The following is a 26,478-nucleotide window of genomic DNA, read 5'->3' as shown; positions in this document are numbered from 1 at the left end:
TCGAGCCCTTAGAAGCTGCGCTGCAAGAAATAATCCTATGCTAAGGACAGCCGCAACGCAAGGATGGGACATTGGGGTCCAGTGCCTCGAAAATGACCGTAATAGAAACAAAACAAAGCATAACGCAGTCCAGGAGGTATAGAAAAAGGGTAACGGAACAAAAACACCCGAGACATTCTCTGTCCCCTCCGGTCACCTGCGGACAGGTGTGCTGACCGGGCACCTGCAAACATCTATGCGCAAGCCCACCGCGTCCTGGGTCTGCCCGGCGGGTAGGTGGGCATGTGCGGCCAGACTCAGGGATTCCGCAGCGCGGGAGGGAGAAGGGACACCTGCCGAGGGACCGGGACAGGTGGGGGTCCAGCTCGCGGCAGGTCGGGGGATGGCGGGGCGCAATCCCAGGCCGGGAGGACTGCCCGCTTTCACCTTCACCACGGGACCTGGCCCCCTGGGAGAAGCGGGGGAGGGGGCGCACCCCGGGCGGGTGCAGGTCAGCTGGCATCTCAGACCGTCCAGGCCACGCCCCCGACCCTGAGGGTACCCGCCCTTCCCCCACCAGTGCCCTCCTCCCCCGTCCACACCTCTTCAGTCCTGGGCCACGCCCCTGGACACGCCCCCGACTAGTGGCCCGCCTCCTGCCCTGCCCCCAGTGGTGGCCTCATCCTGCCTTGCCACCCCTCCGCCCTGTTCTGGAACCCGACCCACCCCACCCCACCTGTGGACCCGCCCCTCTCCCCGCCCTCTTCCCCGCCCCGGCTGGGGACCGCCAGCTCCTGGCCTCGCCCCTTGCCGCTGACTTCCCCGCCCCGCATTGGGCTCCTCCCGGCTATGGCCCCGCCCTCTCGGTGACCCGCCCATGGCCCCGCCCCGCCCCCTCCACGCTAATTGGTTTTGTTCTGCAGCGCTTCCTGAGCTCCGATTGGCCGGGCGCGTCGCCGTTCCGCCGTTCGATTGGCCCGCTGCGCCCGCTTTCGCGAGAACCAGCTCCACGGAGGGGCGGGGTCAGCCGCGGCGCGCGGCGCGGGATTGGTCGGCGGAGCTGAGGGGGCGGGCCCGCGCCGCGCGCAGTGCCTCGCCTGGAGCGCGAGGAGCTGCTACCGCCGCCTCAGTCGCCTCAGTCGCCTCAGGCTCGGTCGCCTCAGGCTCCACCGCCGCCGGGATCGCCTGTCCCCACCCCCCAGCCCCGCCCCGGCCGCCCTCCCGCGGGCCGGCCCGCGGGCACGCCCTCTGCCGCGGGACAGGTGAGTGGTCGCGGGCAGGGCCGGGGATCGGGTGTGGGGAATCGGGGTCCCAGCCGGGGGACCGGCCGGGGTCCGGGGTCGGGGGTCGGGGTCCGGGCCGGGGTCGAGCCGGGGTCGGGACCAGGGATCGGGGCCGAGAATCGGGGGTCGGGAGTCGGGGTCGGGGTCCGGGCCGGGGATCGGGAGTCAAGCTGGCGCCCGGGCCGGGGTCGTTGTGGAGCTGGGAATCGGCGGCCCGTGGCCGGGTTCGGGGTCAGTGCCGGGCGTGGGGCGCAGGTCTCGCCCGACTGAGCCCCGCCGAGAGCCCCGAAGACCCCCGCCCGGCCCGGACAAACTTGGACGGCGGCCGGGTCGTCTGCCGGGCGGGGCGGGGCGGGGCGGGAGGCGGGGTCCGGGAGGTCCCCGCGGGACTCTGGGGCGCCCCCTCCTCAAGTTAACGCCCGGGCCGCGCTGCGAGCTCACGAAATGTTCCGAGGACGGAAACTGGACGCGGGGAGGATTTCGGAGGAAAGTGGTGAAGTGACTTGGGCGAAACGAGGACCCTGCCTGGGCTGCCCTGTCTCCCCTCCCCCCCAATCCAGAAGTTGTAAACAAGAACCGCGCTTCCAGAAGCAGGGGAGTTAACGCTTGCCTGTCAGTAGACGTCCGCCGCGGTTCTGCTCTGGACTTTATGGGGCTTACATTTCAAAACGGTTGAAGTTCAGTCGCGTGAGGCTGAGGAAAGATTTGGGGGAAAGCACGTCGTCGGCGCTCGGCTCGGGGCGGGCGGGACGCAGGGGAGGGGCGCGCGGAGGGCGGGGGCGGCGTCCGGGACCACGGCGCCCGCGGCAGCAGGAAGGGGTTCCGTGCGGACGCGCTTTGTGTCCTTTGCCCACACTCCCGGCGTCTGCCTCCTTGACTAGTGTCAGCGTCTCTCTGCGACCCCGTGTCAAAGCCAGGAGCGGGTTAGATGGGGCGGGTGCGTGCTCGTCTCGTCAGTTACTGCATTTTCTTCTTTTATTAGGGGGCGAGTCAGAAGGTGTTTCTTATTGTTCCCAGAAGTGTTCCGCTCTGGAAGTATTGTTTGCTGAGAGTGTTTATTTTTTTCTTTTTGCCCGGTGGCGTTTCTACTTTTTTTCTCCTTACTACTCTCAAGTATATAACTTGCGTAGCAGATTAGCAAGTTAACAAAAAGCCAGGTCTTAACACCTCGTGCCTAGGGTTGATTACCTTTCTCCCGCCTTCCTCTGAGGCAACGCGGACTTCTGGGTCTCTTTGGCTCTGCGTGTGAGCTAACAGCACTCCGGGGTGATGAGGATTTATGCTGCGTAATTCACGAAGAAGAATGCTAGGGTAGCGGGGCCTTGATGACAGACCTTTCCGGACTAGACAGGGTAGTAAACAGACCTTCCAGTTCACACCAGTCCTCTGGCACAGGCACGCCCATATCCTTCCGAAATTTAACTTGCTGTCAGCGGGTGAACTGTTGCCCCTGTTCTGTTCTTTGAACTTGGCTTTAGAATTGGGAACCAAAGGAAGTGTGCAAAGGTGCTTTCCTATTGAAGAAAACTGATTTCCAGTCCCCTCGTGCACGAGAACAACTCATCATCTTAAAACGTCTCAGAGATGTGCGTTTTGGCCCAGAGACTGTTTGCAGAACAGTGACACTCTGGAGTGGTTGTTGACAAGATCCAAAGTGAGCTCATCGATCCTCCCGTCAGAGGAGCTGGAGTAGTTGTGGGTAGTGTGTTCAGACTTGGAGATCCACCAGAAATGAAGGGGTCTTCGAATACAAGTGCAGTCTGACTGACTGACTGACTTTGGTCACTTCTGAGCACTGACGTTTCTCTCTTGTATGTAGGTGCTGTTATTTACACCGTGAAATTTCATTACAAGCGTGTTAGAATTTATATAACTTCATGCATTTTCTTAGTTAGTACTCAGTATTATAAGGTTTTGAAAAAAGGTTTGATGGTAAAAGGAGTTTTTTGGGTTTGTTTTAACTGAAAAGATTGGATATCCTGTGTAGAATTCAGGGCTTTGGGATTGGTATTGCCACAGGTGGTGCTGATTAGTGGTGATATTGACCTTCAGAACATCTCTTTTCCAGATATCTTTATTAATACTCAGAGTTGGAGAAAATACACAGTTTTATAATTACATTTTTAAAAGTATTTATGAGAAAATTTCACCACATGGGCTCATTTTATTAGATGTTTAGAAAGAAGCTATTTTTTTCCTCTGATGTTCAGGGGAGGCTGAGAGCATGCCGTGTTTATATTTGCAGAAATTCTGTGAGGTCCTTGGAACAATCTAGCCATTCAAGGCTGGACACTGTTTCTGTTTCAACAATTTCAGTTTCTGGACCTGTAGCCATGTGTCAATGGCAGAGTCATTCCTATTTTCACAGAAATCCCAGGGCTTTATTGTAAAAGTGATCACTGAAGCAGATCTTGGTAGATGAAAGTTGTACAACCCTTTGGCGAAGAAGGCTGTCCTTTGGGCCATGACAAAGAAAAATACCTGCTCATGTATTGGAGTCACTCCCACATTGAACATTAGGATGAATACTGTAGATTTTTGGGTGCCTCTGGTGTCTCTTAGCTCTCAGCTCTTGCTGCAAGGACTCTTAACAAGTATCCTGGGTCCACTGTCCATGGTGCTGAATATGTGTCGTTTATTTCTGTTTTCCCGTCTCAAATTTCCTTTCCAGTGTGAGAGTAGTTTTTGAAGTTTTAAAATGAATTTCAGAATTCACACTTTTAAAGAAGAGTTGAACAAGGGAATTCTATTGAACCTGAATGGAAGCATGCCTTTTAAGAACTCAAGGCATGTTAGTAATAGCTCTCTTTTTTTCTAAAGTGCATAATTGTGCTGAGTCAACATTTACTTTTCTTTGCTTAGTCTCCTTCACCCCAGGTGAGAATTTTCTTGCTGGAGTATGGACATCAAATAACAAACCATTGAAATTAAACGAGACCCTGTTTGCTTAACTAACACCCTCCTTAAAAACGTGCTCTTTATTATAGCATGTACATATATTTGTACGTAGAGGCAATTTGTTTTCCCCTAAACAGGGTAGATTGTAACATCCCTCAGCATCACTGGCATGGTGCTTCCCAGTCTTCCTGGAGAGGGACTGGAGCCCTCTGAGAATGTGGGAGGGCTGACGGGCAACTGCCAGGCCCTCGTGCTGCGTTGGAGCAGCATCTACTCTCTTGCCTGTACTTTTGAGTACATCTTTGTAAATCATTTTAGATAAATCCTTTATTTCTCTTGAGGTGGTCTTTTACTTTAGAGTTGCCCCACAGGTTAGCAATAAAAAATAATGGCTGTCCCTTGTGGTACAGAGATTTTTCCATGTGATAGTAAATTGTGCATCAAACGAAGCAGTGGATTGTTGAGGTGTTTTTGTTATGAACATCTGGAATAGTTCTTTGGCCCTGTTAGCTGTACACTTAACCCAGGTTATTCTTTGACATCTGTTTTGTTGAGAGAGACCCAGGGCAGCTTCTTTCTGCCTCCTCTAAGTTTCAGAAATACTCCCTGAGTGCTACTGTTTCCCAGGCCCTGAGCTATGATCTGGGAACCCACAGGGGAATGAGACAGCGTTCATATCATCGAAGAACTCACCACTTTGGACTGAGGTAAGGACATGAAAACAGATGATTACAGGGGGCCACACTCAGTGCAGCAGTTGGGATACACAGAAAGTTGGGTTGGTGTGTTGAGGGGAGGTGACTCATTTAGGCTGGGAATCAAAGAAGGCTTCAGAGAGGAGGTGGCCTTTGGGCTGAGCCCTGGAGTTTGGGTTGTAATTGTTTGGGCATGGATGGGCACACACTGATTAGAAAAAGGCCAGAAGGTTGGTGTCGTTGGAGGACAGGGTGTATGGTGGTGCTGAGGCTGGAGGTGTGGGGGACACTGTGAAAGGGTTGGGACTCTGCTAGAGGTATGGGGTGGGGGGTAGAGTTGAGGAGAGGTGTGGTAGGCACAATAATGGCTTCCCAAAGCTGTCTACATCCTAATCTCCAGAACCTGTGGACATTTTACATGTCAAAGAGGATTTAAGGTGGCAGTTGGAATGAAGATTGCTAATTAGTTGATTTTAAAACAAAGAGATTATCCTGGATTGCCCAGGTGGGTCCATAGTTATCATAAGGGTCATTAAATGTGGAAGAGGGATGCAGAAGAGTCAGTGTCAGAGTGATGTGAAATGAGGAGGACTCTACTCCTCATTGCTGGCTTAGAAGATGGAAGGGGTCATGAGCCAAGGAATACAGGCAGAGCCTCCAGAAGCTGGAAGAGACGAGAAAATGGGTTCTCCAGCCAGGCCTCCAGAAAGGAACACAGCTATGCTGACACCTTGATTCTAGCCCAGCGAGACCTGTGTCTGACTTCTGACTTCCAGAACTGTAAGATAATTAATTTGTGTTGTGTTCAACCATTAAATTCAATGGAAAGGTTTTTAGAGCAGCTGAGGAAACTGATGTAAGTTGGGACTCTGCTCTAGAAGGTTTTAGCTGGTGAAATTTAAGGAAGAAGTAACATGTTCAGATTGGCTGTAGAAGATAAACTGATGCAGGTGCTATTTATGAGGAAGTTGCCCTAAGTAAGCACGGTTCTGATCCCCAGTTTCATCTCCTGACAAGACTGGCTTCTGACATTGACTTACCTGGCCTGAGTCCCAGTTGAAGTTTTCCTGTAAGCAGCCTGTCAGCCTCCACCCCTGCTAATCGCCATGTCCCACTGGTCCACTCTTCTGTGCTGCGTACTCAGGGGAGAGTGGATCAGGTATACATCTACACGTGGGATTGTGGGGTCCTAGGGCAGGCCCAGTTCCAACCTCAGCTGTTAAAGTATTTTCCAAAGGTTTGTTTCTTCACATCCTTGCTAATCCTTTATACATTCAGATGTTTAATTGTTGTCAGTTGAGTAGATATAAAATATCTCACTGTTTTAATTTATATTTCCTTGATTACTAGTGAGTTTGAGGATTTTTCTTTACCCATTTATTGGCCACTTGGCTTTTCAAGTCTATAATTGGTATTCTTATATTGTTTGTCTGTTTGTTGCCTGGGTTGTTCCTTTTATAGCTTTTTAGATGTTCTTTATATATTCTGGATTCTATTTGTGTCCTGTTTTTTATCCTTTTAAAATTGCTATTTTGATGAACAGATGTTTAATTTTAATGTAGTCAGATTTATCCATCTTTTTCTTATTGTCTGTGGTTATTAAATCTTATTTAAGAAATCCTTTGTTACCCCATAGTCATAAGATATTCTCCTCTTAAAATTTTAAAAGAAATATTTTCTCTTCATATTCTACTTTGAACTTACTTTTGTGTGAGGCATGAGGTAGAGCTATGATTTTAGATTTTTTCCAATTCTACCAGTACTATTTATTGAGTACCATCCTTTCCCCAGTGATCTGCAGTGCTGCCTTTGAAACATACCAGACCTCACAAATGTGTGGATCTGTTTCTAATTTCTCCAAGTAAATAGTGATGATTTCATTTCCTCCTTCCTAGTCCTTAAATCTTTTATTTTATTTTTTATTTTGTCTTATTCCCTTTGTTTGGACCACTAGACAAAGTTGCATAGAAATTGTGGTAAGGCTATCCTAATATTGTTTTTCACTTTAAAGGCAATGTTTTCAAAGCCTTAAATTTGAAGTTTGCTATATATTGGTAGATTCCTTTTACTAGGTTAAGGATGGTCTTATCTACTCATCGCTTGATAAAAGATTTTTTAAAGTCATTAATAGATTTTTAATTTTATCAAATGATTTCTTTACCTATTTAGATAATTTTGCATCTTTTCTTCTTTGAACTCTGAGGTGAAATACTTTAATCTTCTATTTTTGAACCATCATTGATTTCTTGGGATAAACTCTACTTTGTCATGATATACTACATTTAAAAATTATTATTGGATCCAATATGGTAATAGTTCACTTTTGATTTTGGCATATATTTTCATAAGAAGTATTGACTAATAATCTTTTCTTGGATCGCTCTTAATCAGGTTTGGTACCACTATGATGCTTCATCATCTCTAATCATTTCTGAAAGGGAGGGGTGTTTGTTCCTTGGAAGTTTGGCAGTATTGCTTCTTCAGTGTTCTAGATCCGGACCCTTTTAGAACATGGATTAACATTGCAGTTAATCACTTTAGAAGCTGGTCCATTCTGCTCACATTTCTTTGGCTGGAGGGAGTCATTCTGGACATGCCTAGTTTCAAATGGGGCAGGGAGGTAGAGTCTTCCATGTTCTGGAAGTTTAGGACCACTGGATACTGGTAAATATTAGTAATATTTACCACACTATAGAGGCGAATTGATGTCAGTGCTACTGAATTAGCCAAAATTAAAACTGTCTTCCTCTCTAGGTCTTGTTCGTAGTTTTTGCAACTATGTTGTCTATCAAGGGACCGGTTAGAATATGAAGCTAGACATCATATTTGTTTGTGTTTCTTTTGAACAAACCGTCCTGCTTACTTTCTCCAGAACCCACCTTGGGAATTCCTGCCTCTCAACCTCTCCTTATTGCAGAGGAAAAGTCTCCCTTTCTCATTCCTTCCCACGGATCTAAATCTCAACCATCCTTCAAGGCTGGCACAGGACCTGCTGAAGTTCTCTACATGAGCCCTGACTCGTGGTGAATGCTCCCTTCACTTTTTACAGTACTGTCCTGCCTCAGAGGTGCAGAGGGCAGGGTTCAGTTGCGTTTATGAGTGGTTGGTTGATCAGAAGAGTCTTCACATCCAAGTGTAAGCTTCCCTCCTTTGTCTGAGCTCTGCACTGGGAAGCTAGGTAAAGTGGACAGACTGTATGAATGAAGTTGACCCCACCGTGATCCCCTCCTCCTAGTATTCATGCCCTTGTATAATAACCCCATCCCCACTGAGGTGGAACCTGTGATGTGCTTCTAACTAGTAGAATAAGGCAAAAGTGATGGATGTCAATTCCATTATTCCATCTTGCTAGAAACTAGAGATTCTCTTTGCTGGCTTGAGTAAGTGCCTCTAGGAGCTGAGGGCGACCTCCAGAGACAGCCAGTAGGAAGCAGGGGCCCTCAGTCCTATAGCAGGGAAACAGCTGCCAGCAACCCGAGTGAGCTCGGAAGCAGATTCTCCCCCAGTTAAGCCTGCAGATGAGAATATCGTCCAGCCAACACCATGACTGCAGCCTTATGAGCCCCTAAGCAGAGGACCCAGTTAAGCCTGTGCAGACTCCTGACCTACAGAAACTGTGAGATAATAAATGTGTTTTAAGTTGCTAAGTGTGTGATGGTTTGTTATGCAGCTGTAGAAGGGCAGTGTACCAAATCTGTACTGACCTCCCAGCTACCCTCACTAGAAGTGGGTTTAGGCTGATGAAGGTTGTTTGAATCTATTTGAGATACAGGCAGAAAGTATAAAGTACAAAATAAACATCATCTATAATCTTACCACTCAAGGATTGCCAATTTTTTTCCTACTTTTATATATGTATGATATGTATTTCCTAAAGGTGGGATTCATTCCATAATATGTTTTATAAACAACTTTTTTTCTTTGTAGATAGTGAGCATTTTTTGTGTCATCATATTCTTCTAAAATATGATTTTGAATGGCTGCATAATATTCCAGTGGGAATCCCAGTTTATTGAACCTCTTTCCTATAGCTGGACATTTATGCTTCTTTAAAATATTTACTGTAATAAATAATGCTTTAATAAGTATCCTATACAAAACTCGTGGTGTGTATCACCAATTATTTCTGAAAGATAAATTTCTAAAGGCAGAATTATCATGTCAAAACTTGTAGGTGTTTTTAAGCTTTTTGATATTTAACCATCCAGCTTCCAGTGTTTCTTTTAAAAGGATACAACTCAAGCATCTGTTTCTGTAACTCACCAGGTTGGGATAGGACAGAACTATTGATTTTTGAGCATTTAGATTCTTGTTTTCTTAACCCTGTTTGCAAAGTGCTTTTAAATTATTCATTAAAGTGCAGTATTCTATTTATAGACATATTTGTGTATGAGATCGCTCCCTTAATGTCTGGGCAAAAAGCCTATGAATTGCTATTATCACATCCCTATCTTTGTAAATCCTTTGTAAATCCTTTTCTACTCCTATCCACCCTTTCTTTGTTTTCAACCAGATAGAGACACTGAAACATATAAGGTCTTATAGCTCTGATGGTTACTCAGATGAAATGGCTGTTCTGAATGAGCCCTTGTTCTTCTCACCATTCTTTAAGTAGTTGACTTCAAAAAGATGAGAGATCAGAAGAATATTAATTATTAATTCAAAATATTTTTTTCCTGATTCATAAAATAATGAGTGCTTATTTAGAAATTTTATAAAATAAAGATTAACATCAAAAGCAGAATAAAAATCTTTAATTCCACCACCCACAGATGACCACTATATAAACATAACTTGTTCATACTAGCCTGTTCTTATAGTGTATTGATTAGATTCTGATGACTAATATCTTAGGGGGAATTTTTGAGTCAATGTCTATGAGTAAAATTGGCCCATAATTTTCCTGTAGCTGTTCACTGTCTAATTTGAGATGAATGCCTAGTTTATTAATTTGAAGCTTTTATCTTTTACTAATAATGTGCATTTAAGGTGGTACATTTCCTTATAAATAATGCTTCAGCTGTATCATACAGAGTTTGACTTGAGGTATTTTCAGTACTATTTAATATATGCTACGCACTAAATTGTTCCTCCCTCAAATTCCTATGTTGAAGCCATAACCCCCAAAGTCATGGTATTTGGAGATGGGGCCTTTGGGAGATAATTAGGTTTAGGTGAGGTCATGAGTGTGAGGTTCTTATGACGGGATTAGTGCCTTATATGAAGAGACCAGAGGGCTTGCTCTCTTACTGTCTTTCCTTGCCATGTGAGGACACAGGAAGAAGGCAGCCATCTGCAAGGCCAGGAAGTGGGCCCTCACCAGAACCTGACCATGTGAGCACCCTGCTCTCAGACTTCCCAGCTTCCAGAACTAAATGAGAAATAAATGTCTATTGTTTAAGCCACCCAATCTATGGTATTTTGTTATAGCAGGCTGAGCTAAGACAGTAATTGCCATTATGATATTTTTCTTTGATTTGTAGGTCATTTAGAAGAATATTTTAAAATTTCCAGACATATGCATGTTTCTTATTTTATTCTTTTCCATCACAATTGCATTGCCCAAAGATCTTGCTCTTTATTTTAATCGTTTGAAATTTGCTGATGTGCCTTATAGCAGAATATGGTGTATAGGTTTTCTCACATGTTCCTGTGTGCTTGTAAAGAATTTAGGTTCACTGCTCTGTATATTCTGTTCCGCTAACTTGATAAGCATATTACTCAGGTCTTCTGTTTTTTACTATTTTTTTGTCTGGTTGTTATATCCATTACTAAGATAATTACACACTTTCATTATGATTATGGATTTGTCTTATTTCTTTTTCAGTTCTGTCAGTTTTTATTTATATACTTTGAGACCATGTTATCAGGGGAATGCAAATTTAAAATTGTTATGTCTTCCTGCTGAATTCAAACTTTAATTATTATGTGTGGTTCTCTTTATCTCCAGTAATGTATCTTTGCCTTTATGGTGTAATTGTCTGATGCTAATATAGCCATACCAGATTGCTTTAGGCTCATATTTGCATGATATCTTTTTTTTTTAATCATTTTACTTTCAGCCTTACTATAGTTTTATACCTTAGATATGTCTCTTGTAAAGATTATACAGTTAGACTTTTTTCCATCCAATCTGATAATTTTTGCCCTCTAATGGGAACATTCAACTCATTTACATTGAATGTAATTACTGATCTATTTGAGTTTAAATCTACAAACCTATTGTATGACACTCTTGTCCTACATTTTCTGTGTTTATTTTCTCTCTTCTCTTGTATTATTTGAAACTAGTATTATGATTTTAAAAAATCATTCTACTTTTCCACTAGTTCTAGTACATTGGAGGTTATATTCTATTTTTCTTTCTTTTTGTGGTTACCATGTAAATTAGATAAGGTGTTATTAACTTATCCAGATAATGCCATTATACCTTCTTCCCGGACCATGCAGAGATCATTTTCTTAGAATACTTGAACTCCATTCACCCCTTCAGATTTATGTGTGATTGTAACTGTATATTTTAATTCTGTATGCTCTTTTCTTTTTTTTTTTTTTTTTGCGATACGCGGGCCTCTCACTGTTGTGGCCTCTCCCGTTGCGGAGCACAGGCTCCGGACGTGCAGGCTCAGCGGCCATGGCTCACGGGCCCAGCCGCTCCGCGGCATGTGGGATCCTCCCGGACCGGGGCACGAACCCGTGTGCCCTGCATCGGCAGGCGGACTCTCAACCACTACGCCACCAGGGAAGCCCTGTATGCTCTTTTTAAACTCAGCTAAGTAATATTAACTGTGTTAGTATTGGGACTTTCCCAGTGGTCCAGTGGTTAAGACTCTGTGTTTCCACTGCAGAGGGTGCAGTTTCGATCCCTGGTCGGGGAACTAAGATCCCACATGCCGTGCAGCATGGCCCAAAAACAAACAAACAAACAAAAAACCACAAACAATAAAAACCAAACACAAAACAGTGTTAGTGTTTAACATACTGGCAGTGTTCATTTAGATTTATTCACATCTTTATCCATTCTTTGCTTTTCATTGCTCTCTGACATTTCTGAACTCCATTTTGGGGTCATTTCCCTTCTACCTGAAGAGGCTTCTTTAGAAATTCCATTTTTGCTCATCAGCTGGTAGTACATAGCCACTCTTGATTTTTTTCTAAAAGTATCTTGATTTCACTTTTTTTTATTTTTAAAATTCCTTTAATTTACTTAAAATTTTTCGGGATATAGTTTACATGCCATAAAATTCACCTTTTTAAAGTTTAGATTCAGTGGTTTTGGTATATTTACAAGGTTGCATTACAGGGTTGTGCAACCATCATCACTACCTAATTCCAGAGCATTTTTATCACTTAAAAAGAAACCTCATACCTCTTAACAGTCACTCCCCATTCCTCCCTTCTCCCAGCCCCTGGAAGCCACTAATCTACTTTCTGTCTGTAAGGTTTTGCCTGATATGTACTTTTCACGTGAGTGGAGTTGTAAATATGTCGCCTCTGGTGCCTGGCTTTTCACTTAGTATAATAATGTCAAGGTCATCCATGGTCCACTGTAGATGTATCAGTACATTCCTGTTTATGGCTGAAAAATATTACACTGTATGGATATATCACATTTTGCTTATCCTCAGGAGGTAGACATTTGAGTTTTTTCTGTTTTTTTGTCTGTTATGAATAATGTGGTCTCAGCAGTCATGTACAAGTTTTTGTATGAATACATGTTTTCAGTTCTTTTGAGTATATACTTAGGAGTGAAATTGCTGGGTCAAATAATAACTCTATGTTTAACTTTTTGAATAACTGCCAAACTGTTTTCCAAAGATGCTGTACCATTTTACATTCCCACCAGCAATGCATAAGGGTTCCAGTTTCTTTGCATCTTCACCAACACTTATTTTCAGTTTTTTGATTATTGCCATCCTAGTGGGTGTGAAGTAGTATCTCCTTGTGGTATTGATTAGTATTTCCCTAAAGACTGATGCTTTTGAGCACCTTTTCGTGTGCTTATTGGCCATTTGTATATCTTCTTTGGAGAAATGTCTATTCAGATCCTTTGGCCATTTTAAAATTGGATTGTCTTTTTATTGTTGCGCTGTAAGAATTTTTTATATATTGTTTACCAATCCCTTATCAGATATATGATTTGCAGATATTTCCTCTCCAACTATGAGTTGCCTTTTCACTTTCATGATAGTGTCCTTTGATGCACAAAAGGTTTTAATTTTCATGAAGTCCAATTTATCTATTTTTTCTTTTGTTGCTTGTGCTTTAGGTGTTATATTTAAGACAACGTTGCCTAATCCCAGGTCACAAAGATTCATGCCTGTGTTTTCTTGTAAAGTTTTAGCTCTTAAATTTAGGTCTTTGATACATTTTGAGTAAATTTTTATATATGGTATGAGGGAGGAGTTTCTGTATGTGGCTGTCCAGTTGTCCTAACACCATTTGTTGAAAAGACTGTTTCCTCAGTGAATGGTCTTTTAACACCTTTTTTGAAAATCCGTTGACCATAAAATATGGGTTTATTTCTGGACTCTCAGTTTGATTCCATCCATCTATATATCTATCGTTATGCCAAAACCACACAGTCATGAGTACTGGAGCTTTGTGGTAAGTTTTGAAATTGGGAGGTGGGAGTCCTCCAATTTTGTTGTTCTTATTTAAGATCGTTTTGGCTATTTCTGGTCCCTGGCATTTCCATATGATTTTTAGGATTAGCTTGTCAATTTCTGCATAAAAGGCAGCTGAAATTTTGGTAAGGATTGCGTTGAATGTGTAGGTCAATTTGGGAATATTGCCATCTTGACAGTATTAAGTCTTCCAATCCATGAACGTGGGATTTATTAGCTGCAATAGCTTTTTGTGGATTCTGATGGTTTTCTATGTATATATAGATAATTTTACTTCTTCCTTTCTAATCTGGATGCCCTGTATTTTTTTTTTTTTTTTTGCGGTACGTGGGCCTCTCACTGTTGTGGCCTCTCCCGTTGTGGAGCACATGCTCCAGACGCACAGGCTCAGCGGCCACGGCTCACGGGCCCAGCCGCTCTGCGGCATGTGGGATCCTCCTGGACCGGGGCACGAACCCGCGTCCCCTGCATCGGCAGGCGGACTCTCAATGACTGCGCCACCAGGGAAGCCCTGGATGCCCTGTATTTTTATTCCTTGTGTAATTGCTCTGGTTATAACTTCTAGTATAATGTTGAATTGTTCTGGCAAAGGTGGACACCCTTGTCTTCTTCCTGATCTTAGGGGGAAAGCTTTCAGCCTTTCACCATTAATTATGTTGTTAGCTGTGGATATTGGTAGATGCCCTTTATTAGGTTGAGGAAGTTTCCTTCTGTTTTTATTTTGTTGAATTTTTTTTAATTGTTTTTGTCAGATGCTTTTTCTAAATCTGCTGAGATGCCTTTTCTAAATCTACTGAGATGACCATGTGGTTTCTGTCCCTCATTAAGGTGGTGCATTACATTGACTGATGTTCATGTGTTGAACCAACCTTGCCTTCCTTAGATAAATCACAGCTGGTCATGGTGGATAATCCTTTTTATATACAGTATTGCTCGACTTAGTTTGTTATGGTTTTGTTGAGGATTTTTGCATATGTATTCTTGAAGCATATTGGTACTTAGTTTTCTTTTCTTGTGATATCTTTTGTTTTGATATCAGGATTTTATTGGTCTCATAATGAATTGGGAAGTGCCCTTTTCTATTTTTTGGAAGAGTCTGTGAAGGATTGGTGTTCATTCTTCTTTAAATGTCTGACAGAATTCACTAGTGAAGCCATTTGGTCCTGACTTTTTATTGGGAAAAGTGGGAAGTTTCTCAATTTCTAAGACAATGTCTTTACCTGTTTTAGGTCTATTCAGATTTTTTATTTCTTGTTGAATTGGTTTTGATAGTTTTTGTCTTTCTAGGAATTTGGCCATTGCACCTAGGTTATATAATTTATTGGCAAATAATTGTTCATAATATTTCTTAATGATCCTTTTTATTTCTGTAAGGTTCTTAATTTCATTTCTGATTTTAGTAACTTAAGTCTTCTCTGTCTTTTTCTTGGTGCATATGGATAAAGGTTTTTTCTTTTTTTATATCTTTTCATAGAACCAACTTCTGGTTTCACTGTTTTTTTTCTCTATTGTTTTCTGTTTCCTTATTTCATTTATTTTTGCTCTAATACTTGTTTTTTCCCTCCTTCTGCTTGCCTTAGATTTAGTTTGTTCTTTTCTAATTTCTTAAGGTGGAAGGTTAGGGTATTGATTTGAGATATTTATTCCTTTTTAATATAGCTATTTATACCTATAACTTTCTCTAATCACTACTTTCGCTGCCTACCATATGTTTTGGTATGTTGTGCTTTCATTTTCAGTCATTTCAAAGTATTTTATAATTTTCTTTGTGCTTTCTTCTTTGATTCCTTGGTTATTTAGGAGTGTGTTGTTTAATTTCCACAAACTTGTGAATTTTTGTTTGTGTTATTAACTTCTGAATTTCTTTCCCTTGCATCAGAGAACATACTTTGTATGATTTCAATCCTTTAAAATATTGAGATTTGTTTTTCTAGTGTAACGTCTGGTCTCTCCTGGAGAATGTTCCATGTGTACTTTAAAATAATGTGTTTTGAAAGCTTGGCCAAGATGGTGGAGTAGGAAGACCCTGAGCTCACCTCCTCTCATGGGCACACCAAAATTACAACTACTTACAGTGCAACTATTTATGAGAAAGACTGAAATCTACCAGGAAAGATCTTCTACAACTAAAGATATAGAGAAGGAACCACAATAAGATGGGTAGGAGGGATGGAGTTGCAGTATAGTCAAGACCCATACCCCTGGATGGAGGACCCATGAAAGGGAGAATAATTACAATTTCAGAGGTTTTCCCCAAGGTATGAGAGGTCCAAGTGCCACATGGGGCTCTCCATCCTGGGGGTCTTGTATCAGGAAGACAAGCCCCCAGAACGTTTGGCTTTGAAGGCCAGGGGGCTAACTTTTGGGAGAGCCAGAGGGCTGCAGGAAACAGAGACTCCACTCTTAAAGGGTGAACACAAAATCTCATATGCCCTGGGACCCAGGGCAGAAGCAGTAATTTGAAAGGAGCTTGGGTCAGACCTACCAACTGATCTTGGAGAGTCTCCCAGAGAGGCAAGAGGCAACTGGAACCCACCCTGGGGACATAGACAATGGAGGCAACCATTTTGGGGAGCTTGTTCTACCACCTGGACACTGCTGCTGGCAAGTACCATTTTGGAATCCTCTCTCTGGCTTATTAGCCTTGAGACCCAGCCCCACCCATGCTCACCAGCCTGTAGGTACCAGGGGATACCTCAGGCCAAGCAAATAGCTGGATGGGGACACAGCCTCATCCAATAGCAGGCAGACTGCCGTAAGACCCCCCTGAGCCCACAGTCTCCCTTGGATATTGCCCTGTTCACCAGAGGACCCAGGACCCAGCCCAACACACTGGCGCATAGGCACTAGACTCTGGCCCTGTAGCCAGAGAACCTGGGACCCAGCTCTACCCACCAGTTGGCAGGTACCAGCTCCAGAAACCCCTGGGCCCCAGCCCCGCCCATCAGCAGGAAGACACTAGCACCAAGACCACCACAGCCCTGCAGCCTGCCATGGCAGGATCCAGCCGTCCCACAAGCAGGCTGGCACCAACCCTGGGACCCACTGAGCCCCTGCCCTGCCTACCAGCAGGCCAAAACCAGCTCTGAGACACTTTAGGCCCCTCAGGATCTGGCCCTACTTACCAGAAAGCCTACACAAACTTCGGGATACCCTGTACTCTGCAGCCAGGTGTATCAGGAACTGGCCCCACCAACCAGTGGTCCAAAACCAGCTCTGGGACCCCTGGGCCATGAAACTAGACCCTAGGACCTAACACTGTCTGCCAGTGGGCCAGCACTAGCCCCAGGACCTGACTTCACCCACCACTGGGCAGGCACCAGCCCCAGGAATTCCTGGATTCTAACCCCACCCGTCAGCGGGTGGACACTAGATATGGGGGGGCCTGCCCCACAAGCACACACCCCAGAACCCACCAGTGAGCCAGCATTAGCCCTGGGAACCCCCTGGTTTCTGCAGCCATCTGCCTTGTGACCTGGCCCCACCAACCAGCGGCTGCCAGCCTTTGCACTAGGCAGGGCCTGGCAACCAACCACAGTGGGGGTCACCATGTCTACCAGACCACCCACAGTAGTCAGCCCACCACAACAGAAGGATCCATGTAACACACTGGGGGCAAATCTAGATCATATAGCTCTGTTCACCAGAAGGGAGTCTTCTGCTGTGACGCATAGGACATATCACATCTCCAAGGTTGGGAAAAGTAAAAACAGAAAATTAGGCGGAATGAGGAGACAGAGGAACATGTTCCAAACAAAGGAACAAGATAAAACCCCAGAAAGAGAACTAAGTGAAGTGGAGATAAGCAGTCTACCTGATAAAGAGTTCAAATAATGATCACAAAGATGATCAAAAAACTTAGGAGAAGAATGGATGAGGAGAGTGAGAAGTTAGAAGTTTTTAACAAAGAGTTAGTAAATATAAAGAATGACAAAGCAGAGATGAAGAATACAATAACAGAAATTAAAAATATACTAGAAGGAATCAACAATAGTTTAAATGATATAAAGGAATGGATGAGCAAGCTGGAAGACAGAGTATTGGAAATCACTGAAGCTGAATGGAAAAAAGAATAAAAAGAAGTGAAGAAAGTTCAAGAGACCTCTGGGACAACATCAAATATAGTAACATTCACATTATAGGAGTCCCAGAAGGAGAAGAGAGAGAGAAAAGGTCAGAGAACATACTTAGAGACAAAATAGCTGAAAACTTCCCTGACTTGGGAAAGGAAACAGACGTCCAGGTCCAGGAAACACAGAGAGTCCCAAGCAGGAGCAACCAAAAGAAGATCACACCAAGACACATTGTAATTAAATTGGCAGAAATTAAAAGGAAGAGAATATTAAAAGAAACAAGAAGGGAAAAGCAACAAGTTAAGTACAAGGGAACTTCCGTAAGACTATCAGCTGACTTTTCAGCAGAAACTTCAGGCTAGAAGGGAGTGGCATGATATATTTAAAGTGATGAAAGGGAAAAACCTACAACCAAGAATACTTTACCTGACAAGGCTTTCATTCATTTTGATGGAGAGATAAAAAGTTTACAAACAAGCAAAAGCTAAAACAGTTCATCACCACTGAACCAGCTTAACAAGAAATGTTAAAAAGACTTCTTTAAGCAAAAAAGAAAAGCCCACAACTAGAAACATGAATATTACAAAAGGAAAAATCTCATTGGTAAAGGCAAAAATACAATATAGGTAGTAAATCAACCATGTACAAAGCTAGTAGGAAGGTTAAAAGACAAAAGTTGTAAAATAGTCTATATACACAATAAGTAGTTAAGGGATACACAAAATAAAAAGATGTAAAATATGATATCAAAATCAACAATCATAGGGCAAGAGGAGTAAAAATGCAGGGTTGTTAAAATGCATTTGAACTTAAGAGATCAGCAACTTAAAATATGTTAAGCAACTTAAAATCATATATGTATAGCTGTATATGAACCTCCTGTAATCACAAACCAAAAATCTGTAATAGATAGACACACACAAAAGAGAAAGCAATCCAAAAATAACACTGAAGATATTCACCAAGTCACAAGGGAAGAGAGCAAAAGAAGAAGAAAGGAAGAGAAAGGAACTACAAAAACAACCTCAAAATGACTAACAAAATGGCAATAAGTACATACCTATCAGTAATTACTTTAGATATAAGTGGACTAAATGCTCTAATCAAAAGACTTAGGGTGGGGACTTCCTTGGTGGTCCAGTGGTTAAGAATCTGTCTTGCAATGCAGAGTACGCTGGTTCGATCCCTGGTCAGGGAACTGAGATCCCACATGCTGTGGGTCAACTAAGCCTGCGTGCTGCAACTACTGAGCCCACGCACCACAACTACAGAGCCCGCGTGCCACAACTACAGAGCCCACATGCTCTGAAGCCCATGCACCACAACTACAGAGCCCACACACTCTGGAGCCCATGTACCACAGCTAGAGAGAAGCCCGCCCGCTACAACAAAGAGCCTGCATGCCTCAATGAAGAGCCTGCGCACCGTAGTGAAAGATGCCATGAGCTGCAACTAAGACCTGATCCAGCCAAGAAAGGAAGGAAGGAAGGAAATTTAAATAAAAAGAGTTAGTGCGCCTGAATGGATACAAAAACAAGACCCATCTATATGCTGCCTATAAGAGACTCATTTCAGATCTAAAGACACACACAGACTGAAAATAAGGGGATGGTAAAAGCTATTCCATGGAAATGGAAATGAAAAGAAAGCTGGTATAACAATACTTATTTAGGACGAAATGGACTTTAAAACTAAGATTGTAATGAGAGACAAAGAAGGAAATTACATAATAATCAAGGGATCAATCCAAGAAGAAGGTATAACAATTGTAAATATATATGCACCCAACATAGGAGCACCTAAATACATAAAGCAAATATTAACAGACATAAAGGGAGAAAGTAACAGTTACACAATAATAGTAGGAGACTTTAACACCCCACTTACATCGATGGACAGATCAGCCAGACAGAAAATCAATAAAGAAACCCAGGCCTTAAATGACATTAGACCAAATGGAATTAATAGATATCTGTAGAACATTCCACCTAGCAGAATACATATTCATTTCAAGTGCACATGGAACATTCTCCAGGATAGATTACATGCTAGGCCATGAAACAAGTTTTGTTAAGTTTAAGAAAATTGAAACCAGGGCTTCCCTGGTGGCGCAGTGGTTGAGAGTCCGCCTGCCGATGCAGGGGACACGGGTTCATGACCCAGTCCGGGAAGATCCCACATGCCGCGGAGCGGCTGGGCCCGTGAGCCATGGCCGCTGGGCCTGTGCGTCCGGAGCCTGTGCTCCACAACGGGAGAGGCCACAACAGTGAGAGGCCCGCGTACCGCAAAAAAAAAAAAAAAAAAAAAAAAGAAAATTGAAACCATATCGAGCATCTTTTCCCATCACAATGCTATGAGAGTAGAAATCAACTATAAGAAAGAAAAAACTGCAAAAAACAAAAACACTTGGAGACTAAGCAGTATGCTACTAAACCACCACTGGATCACTGAGGAAGTCAAAGAAGAAATCAGGAAATACATGGAGACAAATGAAAGTGAAAACACAATGATCCAAAATCAATGGGATGCATCAAAAGCGTTCTAAGTGGGAAGTATGTAGCAGTACAAGCCTACCTCAGGAAACATGAAAATTCTCAAATAAACAACCTAAATTTACACCTAAAGGAACTAGAAAAAGAACAAAATCCAAAGTTAGTAGAAGGAAAGAAATTATTAAAGATCAGAGCAGAAATGAATTAAATAGAGGCCAAAAAAATAGAAAAGATCAATGAAATTAAGAGCTGGTTCTTTGAGAAGATAAAGAAAATTGGTAAACCTTTAGCCAGACACATCAAGGAAAAAAGAGAGGGTCCAAATCAATAAAATCAGAAGTGAAAAAGAAGTTACAGCTGACACCATAGAAATACGAAGGATCATAAGGGATTACTACGAAAAACTATATGCCAATAAAATGCACAATGTAGAAGAGATGGGAAAAATCCCTAGAAATGTATAATCTCCCAACACTGAACCAGGAAGAAACAGAAAATATGTACAGACCAATTACCATTAATGAAATTGAATCAGTAATAAAAAAATTCCCAATAAAGAAAATTCCAGGACCAGATGGCTTCACAAGTGAACTCTACCAAACATTTAGAGAAGAGTTAACACCTGTCATTCTCAAACTCTTCCAAAAAATCCAGAGGAAGAAATGCTTCAGAACTCATTCAATGAGGCCAGCATTACCCTGATACCAAAACCAGACAACGATATCATAAAAAAAGAGAAAATCATAGTCCAATATCACTGATGAACATAGATGCAAAAATCCTCATTATAATATTAGCAAGCAAATCCAACAGTACATTAAAAGGATGATAAACCATGATCAAGTGGAATTTATCCCAGGGAGGCAAGGATGGTTTAACATCTGCAAATCAATCAGTGTGATACACCACACTAACAAATTGAAGAATAAAAATCATATGACCATCTCAATAAATGCAGAAAAAGCTTTTGAAGAACTTCAACATCCATTTAATATAAAAACTGTCCACAAAGTGGGTATAGCGGGAACATACCTCAGCATAATAAAGGTCATATATGAACAAGCCCACAGCTAACATTATACTCAATGATGAGAAACTGAAAGTGTTTTCTCTAAGATCAGGAACAAGATGAGGATGCCCACTCTTGCCAGTTTTATTCAACATAGTATTGGAAGTTATAGGCATAGCAATCAGACAAGAAAAAGAAGTAAAAGGAATCCAAATTGGAAAGGAAGTAGTAAAACTGTCATTTTTGCATACGTCATGATAGTATACATAGAAAATCCTAAAGTTGTCACCAAAAAACTACTAGAGGTCATCAATGAATTTGGTGAAGTTCCAGTATATAAAATTAATATACAAAGAATATGTTGTATTTCTATGCACTAACAATGAACTATCAGAAAGAGAAATTAAGGAAATAACTCCATTTGCAGTCTCATCAAGAAGAATAAAACACCTAGGAATAAATCTAGCTAAGAAGGTAAAAACCTGTACTCAGAAAACTATAACACACTGACAAAAGAAATTGAAGATGACAGACAGATGGAGAGATATACTGTGTTCATGGATTGGAAGAATTAATATTAAAATGACCATACTACCCAAGGCAATCTATAGATTCAGTGCAATCCCTATCAAAATACCCATAGCATTTTTCACAGAGCTAGAACAACTAATTTTAAAATTTGTATGGAAACACAAAAGATCTGGAATTATCAAAACAAGCTTGAGAAAAAAAGAACAGAGCTGGAGGTATCATGCTTCCTGACTTCAGACTATACTACAGAGCTACAGCAATCAAAACAGTATGGAGCTGGCACAGAAACAGACACACAGATCAGTGGAAAAGATCAGATAGAAAGCCCATAGATCAGATTAGAAAGCCCAGAAATAAGTACATGCACTTATGGTCAATTAATACATGACACGAGGCAGGAATATACAATGGAGAAAGGACAGTCTCTTCAATAAGTGATGTTGGGAAAACTGGACAGCTGCATGTGAAAAAAATAAAATTAGAACATTTTCTTATACCATATACAAAAATAAGTTCAAAGTGGATAAAAGACCTAAATTTAAGACCCCAAACCCCTAAATTTAAGACCCCAAACCATAAAGCTCCTAGGAGAAAACATAGGCAGAACACCCTTTGACATAAAATGCAGTAATATTTATTTTTTCGATCTGTCTCCTAAAGGAGAGGAAACAAAAGCAAAATAAACAAAAGGGGATTAAGAGGTACAAACTACTATGTATAAAATAAGTAAGTAAGCTACAAGGATATATTGTATAACACAGGGAATAGAGCCAATATTTATTATAACTTTAATGGAGTATAATCTATAAAAATTACAAATCCCTATGTTGTACATCTGAAACTGATATATATATATATATTTTGTGTGTGTGTGTGTGTGTGGTATGCGGGCCTCTCCCGTTGCAGAGCACAGGCTCGAGACACACAGGCTCAGTAGCCGTGGCTCACGGACCTAGCCGCTCCGCGGCATGTAGGATCTTCCTAGACCGGGGCACGAACCCGTGTCCCCTGCATTGGCAGGCAGACACTCAACCACTGCGCCACCAGGGAAGCCCCTGAAACTGATATATTTTAAATCAACTGTATCTCAATTAAAAATAATAATATATAAAATTAAAATAAAAAATAGAAATTCTCATCTCCCAAATGGTAGTATTAGGAGGTGAGCCTTTGTGAGGTGCTTAGGTCATGGTGTTGGAACCTTCACAAATGGGATTAGTGCCTTATAAAAGAGGCTCCAGAGAGATCCCTAGCCTCTTCAACCATGTGAGGACAGCAAGAAGGCACTTGCTATGAACCCAGGAAGGGCCCTCACCAGAAGACAACTGTGCTGGCACCTTGATCTTGGACTTTTCAGCCTCCAGAACTGTAAGCAATAAATTTCTGTTTTTTATAACTAAAATAATAAAATAAAATAATGTGTTTTGTGTTTTTTTAATGGATTGTTCTGTAGTTATCTGTTAGGTGTAATTGTTTTATAATGTTGTTAAAATCTTCTATTTACTTGCTGATCTTGTCTTGTTCCATCCTGTATTGAAAATTGGATATTGATGTTTCCAACTATTATTGTTGAATTGTCTAATTGCTTATTCATTTCTTTTAATTTTGTTTCATTCATTCTTGGGATCATTTGTTAGGTATATGTATATAATTGTTATATCTTCTAGTTGCATTGACTCTTTTATCATTATAAAATATTCTTTCTTTGTCTCTAGTAACAATTTTTGTGTTGAAGACCATTTGGTCTGATGTTAGTAAAGCCACTCCAGCTCTTGTCTGATTACTGTTTACAGGTAAATATTTTTTCATTTTTTCACTTTCAGTCTATTTGTGCCTTTGAATTTAAGAATGCCTCTTGTACACTGCATATAAAACATTAAAAAATTCCATTAACACAATCTCTGCCTTTAAATTGCGATGTGTAATGAATTTACATTTGGTGCAATTTTGATAAGGTGGTATTTATTCTTGCCATTTTGCTAATTGTTTTCTTTATGTCTTATCTTTTTTTGTTTTCTGTCCTCTGTTACTGTCTTCTTTTGTGGTAAATAGATATTTTCTAGTGTGCTCTTTTGATTCCTCTGTCACTTCTTTTACTATTTTGTTTAAAAGTGAATGGTGTTTTTTTAAATTAGCTTATTTTATTTATTTATTTTTTGGCTGCATTGGGTCTTTGTTGCTGCGTGCGGGCTTTTCTGTAGTTGCGGCGAGTGGGGGCTACTCTTCGTTGCAGTGCGCGGGCTTCTCATTGTGGTGGCTTCTCTTGTTGTGGAGCATGGGCTCTAAGTGCATGGGCTCAGTAGTTGTGGCTCGTGGACTCTAGAGCGCAGGCTCAGTAGTTGTGGCACATGGGATCTTCTCAGACTAGGATTCGAACTTGTGTCCCCTGCATTGGTAGGCAGATTCTTAACCACTGTGCCACCAGGGAAGCCCTCTTTTACTATTTTTTGTTAGTCATATTCTTAGGGGTTGCCTGGAGCTTCTTACTATTAACAATTTATAACAATTTAGTTTGGATTAATACCAATTTAATTTCAATAGTATATAAAAACTTTGCTTCAGTATATCTCCATTTCCCCCCTGCACCTCCATACTGTTATTTTTCTACAAAGTACATCTTTATACATTCCGTGCAGATCAGCACAACTTTATAATTATTGCCTTTTGCAGTTATCTTTTATTTCAGATAGGAGAAAAAGGCTACAAACAAAAGTTACACTTACATTATCCTTTTTACTTCTGTAGTTACCTTTACCAGTGTTCTTTATTTATTCACCTGGATTTGAAGTACTATCTAGTGAGTGTCATTTTATTTTAACTTGAAGGACTCCTTTTAATATTTTTTGTAGGGCAAGTTTTCTAGTGATGTAGTCTGTCAATATTGTTATTTGAGAATATCTTAATTTTTTCTTTGCTTTCGAAGGATAATTTTGCTGGTTATAGAATTCTTGTTTGACAGTCTTTTTCTTTTATAATTTTGAATTTGTCGTCTCACAACCTCTAGCCTGAATGGTTTCTGATGAGAAATGGGCTGTTACTTTAATTAAGGATTCCTTTTGCATGGTGAGTTGCCTCTCTTCCTGCTTTGAAGATTCTCTTTGTCTTTGTATTTTGATAGTTTGATTATGACATACATATGTATAGGTATTTTGGAGTTTATCCTTAGAGTTTATGGAACTTCTTGGATTTGTAATTTTTAAAATCAAATATGGCAAGTTTTTAGCCGTTATCTCTTCAAATATTCATTGTACCTCTTTCTCTCTCTCCTCTCCTGAGGATTTCATTATGCACATGTTGCTTTGCTTGATGTTGTCCCTGAGACTGTCCTTTTTTGTGTGTGTGTGTGAGGAAGACTTTATTCAAGGGGACTACAGCAATGGGATTTTGTAGTAGGGGAGAGAGATTGGACTCAACTCCTCTGTTCATTTTTCTTCCTACATTTTACTTTAGATTGGAAAATTTCCTTAGATTGGAAAATTTCAGTTAACCTATCTTCAAGTTTGCCAATTCTTTCTTGCCTGCTCAAATATGCTATTGAATCCCTCTAATGAGTATGTCATTTCAGTTATTGTACTTTTTAGCAACAGAATTTTTTAATTAATTATTATTTTTTTGCGGTATGCGGGCCTCTCGCTGTTGTGGCCTCTCCCGTTGCAGAGCACAGGCTCCGGACGCGCAGGCTCAGCGGCCATGGCTCACAGGTCCAGCTGCTCTGCGGCATGTGGGATCTTCCCGGACCGGGGCACGAACTCGTGTCCCCTGCATTGGCGGGCGGACTCTCAACCACTGCGCCACCAGGGAAGCCCTAGCAACAGAATTTTTATTTTGTTCCTTTTTATAATTTCTGTCTCTTTATTAATAGTCTCTATTTGGTCAGACATCATTGTCATACTTTCCTTTAATCCTTTAGACCTGGTTTCCTTTAGTTCTTTAATGTATTTAAAATAGGTTGTATACAGTCTTTGTCTTGTAAGTCCCACATTAGGGCTTCCTCAGAGGTAGTTTCTGTTGATTGCTTTTTTCCCTGTGTATAGGCCATATTCTCTTGTTTTATGTTTTTGTTTTTTTGTATGTCTTATGATGATGTGTTGAAGACTGAACATTTAAATAATATATATGGCAACTCTGAAAATTCGAGTCTGGGATATTTGGTGGTGCTGCTTTTTATAGTAGTTTTTGTTTGTGACTTTCCTGAACTAACTGTAAAGTCTATATTCTTTGTCATATATTTCCACTGAAGTCTCAGTTTGGCTAGCATGGTGGTCAGCTAATGATTGGATAGAGATTTCCTTAAATGCCAGGAATCAGTAAGTCTCCTAGTCTTTCCTGAGGGGCTCTGTGTGTATGCGTATATTGGGGGCATGCTTCAGCATTTCATCAGACAGTTTACAACTCTATCTTAGTCTTCCCCTCCTGCTTGTGCAGAGCCTCAAAGTCAGCCCAGTGTGAGCACTTACAGCCTCTCAGGTCTTTCCTGGGCGTTCGCACAGCCTTGGGTAGGTGCACAGCTCTCCATATATGATGTGGTCTTCTAGATTTCCAGGGATATATTGGAGTTTTCAAATCCCCTGTAGACAGCCTATTCCCCAGCTTTTGCTTTTAAGCTTTTGGTTAATTGTTTGCCCCAGCAGTTGTACACTGTCTCAGGCAGTTACAAAATTAAACAGTTGCCTCTAATTGTTTTGACATATACCTCTGAGGAAAATGATTTTCTCACTGCGCAAGCTCTGACTCAGGTCAAAGAGAGCCTGGCAAGTGGAACCCATTAGCTATGTCAGATAATGACAGTTCTCTGGGAGTAACTCTTTGAAGGAGTTCCAGCCCTGTTCTGTCCTCTTCTGTGGCTGCCAGGCTGCTGCTTTTCACTGTGACTGTAGGCTGTTGGTTTTCA

General features: G+C 41.7%; 1 protein-coding gene across 13 annotated transcripts in view; it reads left to right on the top strand.

Annotated features, from left to right (window-relative positions):
- Positions 1-1,097: 1,097 nt before the first annotated feature.
- PCBP3 (poly(rC) binding protein 3) overlaps positions 1,098-26,478 on the top strand; it is a 213,542-nt gene continuing 188,161 nt past the window's right edge. For 4 of the 13 annotated variants that reach the window (XM_030835643.2, XM_030835642.2, XM_060297673.1 and 1 more), the window contains exon 1: positions 1,119-1,241. The gene's annotated coding sequence lies outside the window, so the exon portion shown is untranslated. Of the gene's footprint in view, positions 1,242-26,478 lie in introns of all 13 variants that reach the window. The other 9 variants (XM_030835645.2, XM_030835644.2, XM_030835641.2 and 6 more) reach the window with 6 other exon arrangements.

Source organism: Globicephala melas, chromosome 4 (assembly GCF_963455315.2).
Source record: "Globicephala melas chromosome 4, mGloMel1.2, whole genome shotgun sequence".
NCBI classification, from domain to species: Eukaryota; Metazoa; Chordata; class Mammalia; order Artiodactyla; family Delphinidae; genus Globicephala; species Globicephala melas.
This window is presented reverse-complemented; position numbering and strand designations above follow the sequence as displayed.